Here is an 11,293-nt window from a genome sequence, read left to right as displayed (position 1 = left end):
GGAATTCATATGCATGAACAATACTAACTGACCGAATAACATAAACATGAGAATACATGCAAGAATACGTAAACTATAACTGAGATCATACTATGACTGGGTACTGAGTTCTGAGCACTGAGTTGCTGACATCTTAATTTACTGGTATAGATAACTGAGTCTACTGAATACAGAGGGATTGATGTTATATTAAAGATAAAGGACTAACTATTTCTGATAGTTTTGATTATGAAGAATTGGTCTGATTGACTATATCTGACAGTCCTAAAATCTATAAAACTAAACTGAGTTCTATTATTGAGACTGGATCCAAAAATGAAACTGTACGAAGTATTCATTTAATCGACATTCCCCTAATAAGCTATTATAGCTGAGTTAGGATCCAATCTATAACCCCAATTAGAAGGGTGTCAATACCGCACCACTGGTAAGGACAAGCTGCGAGTGACCCTCATATGCCAGTGTCCCCAAAAGAGAATGGTAAGACCCTCATATAAAAGTGTTAATCCACCTCATAAACCCTCAAATGATAGTGTTGGTGTCTCAACCTATGCTGGATACATAGTTCTGGAATCCAAGGATTTCTTCTAAGAATCACACGCTCATCTGGCAGTGTGTGTTCCCCATCTTTGGGTTTACTCTGTGCTGAATCCTACTCCTATCTGAATAGACATTGAACATGATTAACTAAACTGAACTGGACTGAGTTCATTGAGTTATGTTAACTGACTGAGAGTACTAAGATTAGTGGATTGATACTGAATTTACTGGACTTTCCTGAGTCACATGACTGACTGAGTTCTACTGATTATGGCTTGATTGTGAGTATTATGGGAAACTGATACTGGATTTAGGTACACAACTAAATTGTCAGGTACGATTACCCCAAGACTCGATAGCATGAAACTGACAAGACTTGACACTTCTTGAACACATGACCAATATTAACAATTATCATACAATAAGTTCGGGATTTTATGAAGCACATGGTTATCATAATCTTGTACATGGTAGTATTGCATATACTCAATGTCATAATTTCATACTCTAACATCATGAGCATTCCAACAACCATCTAAAATGCATATCAATAGCATGTGAGTCATTTGAACATAAGGGTAAAACATGTATTTATCGTTTGGGTCACAATTAAGATATAATGCATAATTTTTATTCTCTTAGGCATTTTATCAAACACCTTACATGCACCACTTAGGGCATAGATAAAATCATCAAATTAACACACCATAACCAACTAAGTTCATAGTTTTTAACTTACATGCTAACATAGTTTCATAAAACTAATAAATATTCCAACTTGGGAAATCGTACAACAACAACCACATAAACATAATCAACCCATAACATGAATATTAGACTTCATAGTTTAAAAGTTGATTCTTGGACTTCATGGACGGAAGGAATCCATGAATGAACACTATGCATACCTTAGTTCTTGATTAAACGAAGATTGATGGAGAGATTTTTTTGAATTTGAGTATTGAATTTGAATTCTTTATTGAAAATCCTAACTTGTTCTTGATAGAAACTTGAGAGAGACGCTATATTTTGGTTGAATTGGGGCTAAATCCCATGTTTTAGACTTATATAGGGGTGAAAAATGGACCTTTTTGCCCTTAAAAATGCAGACATTCAATGACTGAAACTGGGCATTGATGCTATTATTGACGTGACACATCAATGGCATCGATCCGATAGTCGATGTATTGCGCCATCATCGTATCGAGTCTCAGTACTTTGACCCTGACAACCTGCAACAATTATCAACCAACGTGATTAGCGACGCGACACGCCAAGATTGTGTGGGTCCACTATTTTGGGCTTCTAAACGTGGTCCAAAAAATCCAAAACTTATCCGAGACCACCTATGGACCTCTCTGATCATGAATTAACAAAAATACGGACCATTAAAGGACGTTAAGGTGGCAAAATGAGATTGCCAACTTTTGAAGGCCAATAATAGGCTAAGCGTGGGTACTTAGTTAGAACCTTCTATGTATGGGACCCCCCTTTAACAAGCATAAATGGACTGCATTAAGCTTAGGACTTTGTGGGGTCTTACAATATTTCCCCCTTGGGAATATTTATCCTTGAATGAGACTGACTGAGAGAGGAGAAATGATAAACTAAAGTACATATTGGACATGAATAACTGAAACATGATTACACGACTGACATGACTGATAAACTGAATGTATCATACTGAACATGCATAGCTGATGCATGAGTACTAGTTCATGAATTCTTGATCGAGATTTCTGATAAGCTGAGCTTCTCACAATGAGAATGCATATCTGATACATGATTATATGACTTAACTAACACATGAATGCATGACTAAATATAAAATGGTATTTGATACCAAGCTTGTGATGGGAATCTGAACATGAAACTGAATACCGAGTTTGTAACTAAAACTTGAACATGAAATTGAATGAGTTCAAGGAAGACTATTACCTTAAACTAAAAAAAAATGTTGGTGAGTCTGAGATTAATTACTAAGTATGCATGAGCAGAAACATGAGAGCGTAACTGAGTCTAGAACGTGACACTTGAGCTGGATATCATGATCTGAACTAAGCACCTTGAATAAGTGGCTTACAACTGAGGTCAGAGTTTTGAGGGCTAACTTACGAGTATCCCTTATCCAAAACTGGACTCATTACAAGAAGAGAGAGTGATATGTTTAAGTCATGGATGTGTGGGGAATTATCGTATATCTCCCCCTTGGGACACTATGTCCCTTGAAGAATACTGAACTTTGTTGAGATATTGAGGAAAACTGAGGCGATGCACAAGGCACCTACAGATTGAATCGTGAATGAATACCTGGAATTTGAAACTAAGGCCTGATACATAAACCAAGTTGAACATGCCACTACCTAGTTGGTCCATCTTAGAATGATCACATTTATGAGATTCCAAATAGTGCGATTAGATGTAAAGATAGGGAAATCACACCATCCAAACTTGTTCGTCTAACTGCTAAACTGACTTAACAGCTTTACGGACTAACTCATACTGAAAACTTGTACTCGACCAAAGTATTTCTATGACATTCTTTCTATAGGGTTCTAGTAATGGTAGGGAGAAAGTGAATCTTGGTCTGGCCAGAGCAGGACATGAGAATAGGAGATCGCTACATTTCTAGTATTCTTGTATTAGGAGACAAGGCCTATGAAACATCATCTAAGATAAAGTGACTAAGCCTTATGCATTACAACTGAGACTACTGAAAAGATTCACGTGGGTGCTGAGCACGAATGCATAAATATACTAACCTATCTGATTAACTAAATGACTGATGTTTGTAGCCATAACTAAGACTGTAAGTGAGACTGAATACTGGTTTTTTATATCTGAGGTTTAGACTGGTATGGGAGTACTGAATTCTGATGTCTAAGTAACTGATAACTGAAAGACATGGTCCTGTAGGACTACCTGTGTTCTTTACTGAATATAGATTACTGAACTGACTCTGTAACTAAGGCTTAGGGATAGAAAATCAACACCACGGATTCACCGAGGGATCTTAATCAAGGGTATTTATGACATAAATCTGAATTCAACTGATCACAAGGAGTGGAGCATGTGTCATGTGAGCTGGGTATACTGTAAAACATGACATGAGTGTATGATTCATGAGCTCATGACCTAAGTCTAAAGTTTTTGTACTCATGAGACATGATTTGTAACACTGAGTGAACTAGAGCTCCTTATTCTTGGAATTGGGAGCGTACATGAGTTTTCAATAACGTGAATAAATATGAGTGATGGTCATAGAGCTGACATGTAGGACATGAATAGATATCATGATAACTGATGGGTATTGATATTCTAAGGTGGTCTGTAGGATTACGCTCATTGCGGGAATAGACAAGAATGTCATCTATGAATACTATGACAAATGTGTCCAAGTACTGGTTGAACACTCGATTTATCAAGTCCATGAAGGCTGCAGGTGCATAGGTAAGACCAAAGGACAGGACTAAGAATTCAAAATAGTCATATTAAGTTTTGACAACCGTCTTTGGAATGTCACATTCTCTGAGTTTGAGCTGCTGATAGCCTAATCTGAGGTTTATCTTAGAGAAATAACTGGCACCCTGAAGTTAATTGAACAAGTCATCGAATCTGGGAAGTGGTATTTGTTATTGACTGTGACCTTGTTGAGCTAACGGTAGTCTATACACACTTTAAGAGGACCATCTTTCTTGAGCACGAATAAGACTGGTGCACCCAATAAGGATACATTAGGTCTGATGAATCCCTTAATTAGGATATCTTTCAACTATTCTCTCAATTCTCTGAGTTCTGCTGGTGCCATTCTGTATGGTAGAATAGATATAGGTTGAGTATCTGGAAGAAGGTCTATGTCAAAGTCTATTTCCCTTTTAGGAGGAATTCCTGGAAGATCTTCAAAAAAAAAACATCTGAATATTCATTCACTACTGGGATTGATTTGAAACTGTGAGTTTCGGAACTAGAGTCCTTAACTCAAATAAGATGATAGACATATCCCTTATATATCATTTTTCATACCCGAAGGTAGGAAACAAGATAACCTATGAAAACTAAAGTAATACCTCTCAACTCTAGGAAAGGTCTATTCAAAAACTGAAACTAGACAATTTTGTTTCTACAGTCAACTGTTGCATAGCAGGAATGAAGCCAATATATGTTGAGAATGACATCAAAATCAGTTATCTCTAATTCAACTAAGTTTGCTAAAGTGACTTTCTGAGATACCATAACCGGACAGTTCCTGTATACCCGTCGGGCTATAATAGTTTTATCCACTGGGGTAGAGACTGCAAAGGGTTCTACTAGAATTTTGTGACTGACTCTAAAATCAAATTCTATATAAGTAGTAACAAAAGATAAAGAGGCTCCTGGATCTAACAAAGCATAAACATGCAAGTGAAAGATTGGTAACTTACCAGTAACCACATCAAAAGAGTTTTCCTAATCCTGTCGGAACTAAAGATCATATAATCTGTTTGGGAATTTCCCACTAGTGGCACTAGAGGTGGCACCCTACTGATTTGAGCGACCTGACTAAACTGAGAAATGGTTATGATGGCTTCGTGGACCAGCCTTAGAACAGTATCAGACTCTGTGACCTGACTCTCCACACTCGTAACATACATCATTGCCGACTCTACATATACCTTTATGATATTTGTCACAAGTCTAACAAAGGGGATGGGTTCGGGCATTACTAACATCGTTCTGAGGTTTAGGATTTGGTGCCCTATCTCTAAATTTAGTGACCGGAGCACTGGTTAAGGGAGTAACTGGAATCAAAAACTTTGGGTGGAACTGATAATAGTTACCACCCTCTAACTTAGGCTGAGCGAAATTGAGATTACCTATTCTCGCTCTCTTATTTTCTCTCTTTCTTTATTTCTATGTTTTCCCACCTCAATCTGCTTGGCATGAATCATATGCTTGGGTAGGACGAAAGCCTACTGGTTGCTCTAAGCTAATACTAAATAAGATAAAGTAAGAGAGTCGATTTTGAATTTTCCATTAAAGATATGCTCCCCTAGGAAATCTGCCTGAATAGACAGAGGTGCTGAATGATTCTCGGTTTTCCTTTCATTAGTCCTTTTGGGAGACATGAAAGGGAGAATGAATTATACTAGGATTTAAATTTGAGCTCATACTCACAGGCACGACATAAATACTGAAAGAGGGGAAACTATTCCTAAAACATCTCTTAGCATCTTATCCATAAGTGTGGTGCACAACACACCCATGCACAAAACTCTACTAGATGTGGCTTTTTAGACTTCTCAGGACACTATTGAACCTTAGGCTCTGATACCAAGTTTTTAACGCTCTAAATCTGACATTCAAAATGCTACACGGTGCTCATGACCCCAAAGGACCACAAGCTAACCCATAACTGATATCTGTAACTGAGCACTGAATATAATAGTATAAATATGCAGAATATAAGCTGTAAGGCCATAAGGTTCAAAACTAAACTAGTACTGAGTATAAAAAAACATCTGTAGTGGGGTATAACAATACCCAAAACTGAAATAAACTATCTAAAACATGCTGTAGTCTGAAAGCCTCTAAACTGTCTGAAAACTATGGAGTTGATGGGACATGTCCCCAAAAAACTCTGAACTACTAAAATAATAAAGTAATAAAATAATCATGCTATCCTCAAATGATGAGGACTCACTGTTAGTCCGGCTGCTGAATGTTTGATTTACTAAGGATGCTCAAGAACTCGTGCTTTTAAACCTATGGTACAAAACACCATAGAGCAAATGTGTCAGTATAATTGAATGTACTAGTATGTAATTAAGGTAGGATGAATACATGACGTTCATATGCATGAAAAATACTAACTGATCAAATAAAATGAACGTGAGAATACATGCAATAATACGTAAACTATAACTGAGATCATACTGTCACTGGGTACTGAGTTCTGAGTATTGAGTTGTTGATATCTAAGTTTACTGGTACGGATAACTGAGTCTACTGAATACAGAGGGACTGATGTTATATTACAACTAAAGGACAAACTATTTCTGATAGTTCTGATTATGAAGAATTGGTCTGATTGACTGTATCTGACAGTCTTGAAATTTGTAGAACTGAATTAAGTTCTATTACTGAGACTGGATCCGAAAATGAGATTATGGAAAGTGGTCATTTAACCGACATACCCCTAATAAGCTATTATAGCTGAGTTAGGGTCCAATCTGTAACCACAATTGGAAGGGTGTCAATACCGCGCCACTAGTAAGGACAAGCTGTGAGTGACCCTCATCTGGCAGTGTCCCTAAAATAAAATTGTGGGACCCTCATCTGAAAATGTTAATCCATCTCATCAACCCTTAATTGACCGTATTGATTTCTCAACCTATGTTGGCGATATAGTTCTGGAACGCAAGGATTGCTTCTAAGAATCACACCCTCATCTGAATCATACTCCTATCTGAATTGACACTGAATATGATTAACTGAACTAAACCGAACTGAGTTTATTGAGTTTCTTTGACTGATACAGAGTACCGAGATTACTAGACTGATACTGAATTTACTGGATTTTCCTGAGTCACATGACAGACTAAGTTCTACTGATCATGGCTTGACTGTGAGTATCGTGGGAAACTGACACTGGCTCTAGGTACACAGCTAAATTATCGGGCACAAGTACCCCCAAGACTCGATAGCATGAAACTGACAAGACTTGACACTTCTTGAACACATTACCAATATCAATAATTCATCATACAATAAGTTGGGAATTTCATGAAGCACATGGTTATCATAATTTTGTACATGGTAGTATTGCATATACTCAATGTCATAATTTCATACTCTAACATCATGAGCATTCCAACAACCATCTACAATGCACATCAATAGCATGTGAGTCATTTGAACATAAGGGTAAAACATGTATTTATCGTTTGAGTCACAATTATGCTATAATGCATAGTTTAAATTCTCTTAGGCATTTTATCAAACAACTTACATGCACCACTTAGGGCATAGGCAAAATCATCAAATTAACACACCATAACCAACTAAGTTCATAGTTTTTAACTTACATGCTAACATAGTATCATAAAACAAATAAAGATTCCAACTTGGGAAATCGTACAAAAACAACTACATGAACATAACCAACCCATAGCATGAATATTAGAATTCATAGTTTAAAACTTGATTCTTGGGCTTCATGGATGAAAGAAATCCATGAATGAACACTACACATACCTTAGTTCTTGATTATACGAAGATTGACGGAGAGATTATTTTGAATTTGAGTATTGAATTTGAATCCTTAATTGAAAATCCTAACTTGTTCTTGAGAGAGACACTATATTTTTGTTGAATTGGGGATAAATACCATGTTTTAAACTAGTATAGGGGTGGGAAATTAACCCTTTTGCCCTTACAAAACACATCCACATTAACTCTGCTTTATTTTCTCATATTCACTTACCTGCTTTAATTATTTATTTATTTACATTGCTTATAACATATACTAAAACCTGGTTATTTATTATTTGTTTTGTTTATATATTATATATACGCTTTATTATTATTATACATCTATCTTATAATATTATTATCCATCCGTCTATACTATTATTATTATTATTATTATTATTATTATTATTATTATTGTCTCTTTAGTATTATTATACATCTATTATTATATTTGTCTTCTGTTCATTACATTATACTATCTATCTATACTATATCTATCTGTCTATACTACATCTATATAATCAGAATATTATTGGTATAAGAGCCCTAGATTCTAGGAGACTTTTCTACATATGGTATCAAGAACTGAGAAAAGAAAGCCTAGACCCTACGAACGTCTAATAATATTAAATTCAGAATATTATTGGTCTACTAGAAATATAGTATAAAATTTAATTTAAAGATAGATGATGTAGTAAGTATAATGGAAAATAAAGGAATTAAATTAATGAAGCCTTTAAAGATAAATCTAGAAGAATATGCACGATTAGAATAGAATTTAGAAAATTTCAGTAAGAAAGAAATATTAAAACCCACAGATCATTTAATGTATATTAATAAGAAAGAAAACACCTTAGTAACATTTATAGATTATACATATACAAATGAAAGGGAAACTGAGGAAGAAATTGAAGAATGTGAGAACACTAATATTATGAATATAGAAATAATGGAAGAAGATAGTTTTGAAGTAAATAAGGCCATAATGAAAGTAGAAGCCCTATACGTAATAAATAGCAATAGCGTATTTAAATGTGCAGGTTGTAAATTAGGAAATTTAAAACTTGAAGAAATGAAAGAACATTTTATAAAATGTAAATTCAGAATAGATAATTATGGTTATACACGTAAAGAGGAACTAAAAGGTAAAGACTCATAATCAATTTATAGTATAGATGAAAGTATAAAAGAATTTATGAAAAGTGCAGCAAGTACTGCAAGCCCCTTCTAGAGAACAATCGGTAAGCAAAGAGTACTAGTAACAACTGAAAATTTACCAAGATATAGAGTATTCAAAATAAACCAAGATAGTCAAGCAAAACAAGACATAAAACCTAGAGGGGGAAGAATGCCAATAGAAGAACCTATTAGATTACAAGAAGGTGGTAATAAAGGAAAATTTTTAAATTTACCTGATCATGACCCTCAGGCGTGGAATAATGTAATATACATATGGAAAAATATAGTTGTAGTAGACTACATACAACATAATAGGGTAATCAAGAACCAGCTGCAGAAATTATGTATAGATGTTTAGAAACATTTATAAGAGAAAGTATTAAAGCACTTTGGGAAACTTATAAGCAATATTCCCACAAGATTTTCAAGAATTTGTAGAACTAGGCTCAAATCCATACAATTTTGTAAAAAAAAGTATATACTCTACTAACAGGAGAAGATCCCAAAAGTGGATTAGTGGTATTGCAGCAAAAATGTCTAATAAACTTAGATCAACTAAGTATCAATAATTGGTCAAGGATTAAAGAATTTATAAATGATTACTTTTATTATTGCACAATTAGTGGAAACTCATTTGATCAGACTCAAGGAGCTAGATTATTTAATAAATTACCAGAGGCTCTAGGAAGAGAGATAGAAGAAAAATGATCCAATAGAGAAGGATTAATACAAAACCCAAACAACCCATGGTCAATAGGACAAAGAATACAACATGAAATGGAAGTATTACAAGAAAAATGTACAAATATACAGATACAAACAATTAAAAAGAAGTGATACAAATTTTTGTAGAAACATGTATACTACACAACATTATGACCAAGATTATAAAAAGAAGAAATATAGAAAGGCATATAAAAAAAACCCATATAAAAGAAACTATTGCCCCAAGAAGAAATTTTATTTAAGAAGATCAATTGCAAGGAAGCCATACCTAGATAAGAATCAACATTTAAGAAAACATAACACCAGTAGAACCTACAAAAATAAATTAGAATGTTTTACGTGCGGTAGCATAGAGCACTTCACAAATACTTGTCCAAAAAGAATCAATAATAGATGTAGAAATGCACAATTAATAGAAGATGTAAATGAAAATTTAATAAATATAGGCGAACATATGTAGTATTTATAATCTTCTATATTTCTTCCTTTTATAATCTTGGTCATAATGTTGTGTAGTATATATGTTTTTACAAAAATCTGTATCACTTCTTTTTAATTATTTTTGTATCTGTATATTTGTACATTTTTATTGTAATACATCCATTACATGTTTTATTCTTTGTCCTATTGACCATGGGTTGTTTGGGTTTTGTATTACTCCTTCTCTCTTGGACCATTTTTCTTCTATCTCACTTCCTAGAGCCCCTGGTAATTTATTAAACAATCTAGCTCCTAGAGTCTGATCAAACGAGTTCCTACTAGTTGTACAATAATAAAAGTAATCATTTAGAAATTCTTTCATCCTTGACTAATTATTAATACTTAGTTGTTCTAAATTTATAAGGGCTTTTTGCTGCAATACCACTAATTCACTATTGGGTTCTTCTCCTGTTAGTAAAGTATGTACTTTGTTTATAAAATTGTATGGATTTGTGCCTAGTTCTACTAATTCTTGAAAATCTTGTGGGAATATTGTCTTATAAGCTTCCCAAAGTGCTTTAGTACTTTCTCCTAGAAATGTTTCTAAATATCTATACATAATTTCTGCATCTGGTTCTTGATTACCTTGTATATGTCATATGTAGTCTGCTACAACTATATTTTTCCATATGTTATTACATTATTCCATGCCTGAGGTTCATGAGATGGTAAATTTAAAATTTTTCCTTTATTACCACCTTCTTGTAATCTAATAAGTTCTTCTATTGGCATTCTTCTCCCTCTAGGTTTTATGTCTTGTTCTGCTTGAATGTCTGGGTTTGTTCTGAATACTCTATATCTTGGTAAATTTCTCATTGTTACTGGTACTCTTTGCAAACCGGTTGTTCTCTAGAAAGGGCTTGCAGTGCTTGCTGCACTTTCTATAAATTTTTTTATACATTTGTCTATACTATAAATCGATTCTGAATCTTAACCTTTTAGTTCCTTTTTACGTGTATAACCATAATTATATGTTCTTAATTCACATTTTATAAATTTTTTTTTAATTTATTGAAGTTTTAAGTTTCCTAATTTACACCCTGTATATTTAAATACGCTATTGCTATTTATTTCGTATAGGGCTTCTGCTTTCATTATGGCCTTATTTACTTCAAAACCATCTTCTTCATTTTTTCTA

The sequence above is a fragment of the Capsicum annuum genome, chromosome 11 (assembly GCF_002878395.1).
Source record: "Capsicum annuum cultivar UCD-10X-F1 chromosome 11, UCD10Xv1.1, whole genome shotgun sequence".
Taxonomy (NCBI): domain Eukaryota; kingdom Viridiplantae; phylum Streptophyta; class Magnoliopsida; order Solanales; family Solanaceae; genus Capsicum; species Capsicum annuum.
Note: the sequence above shows the minus strand (reverse complement) of the source record.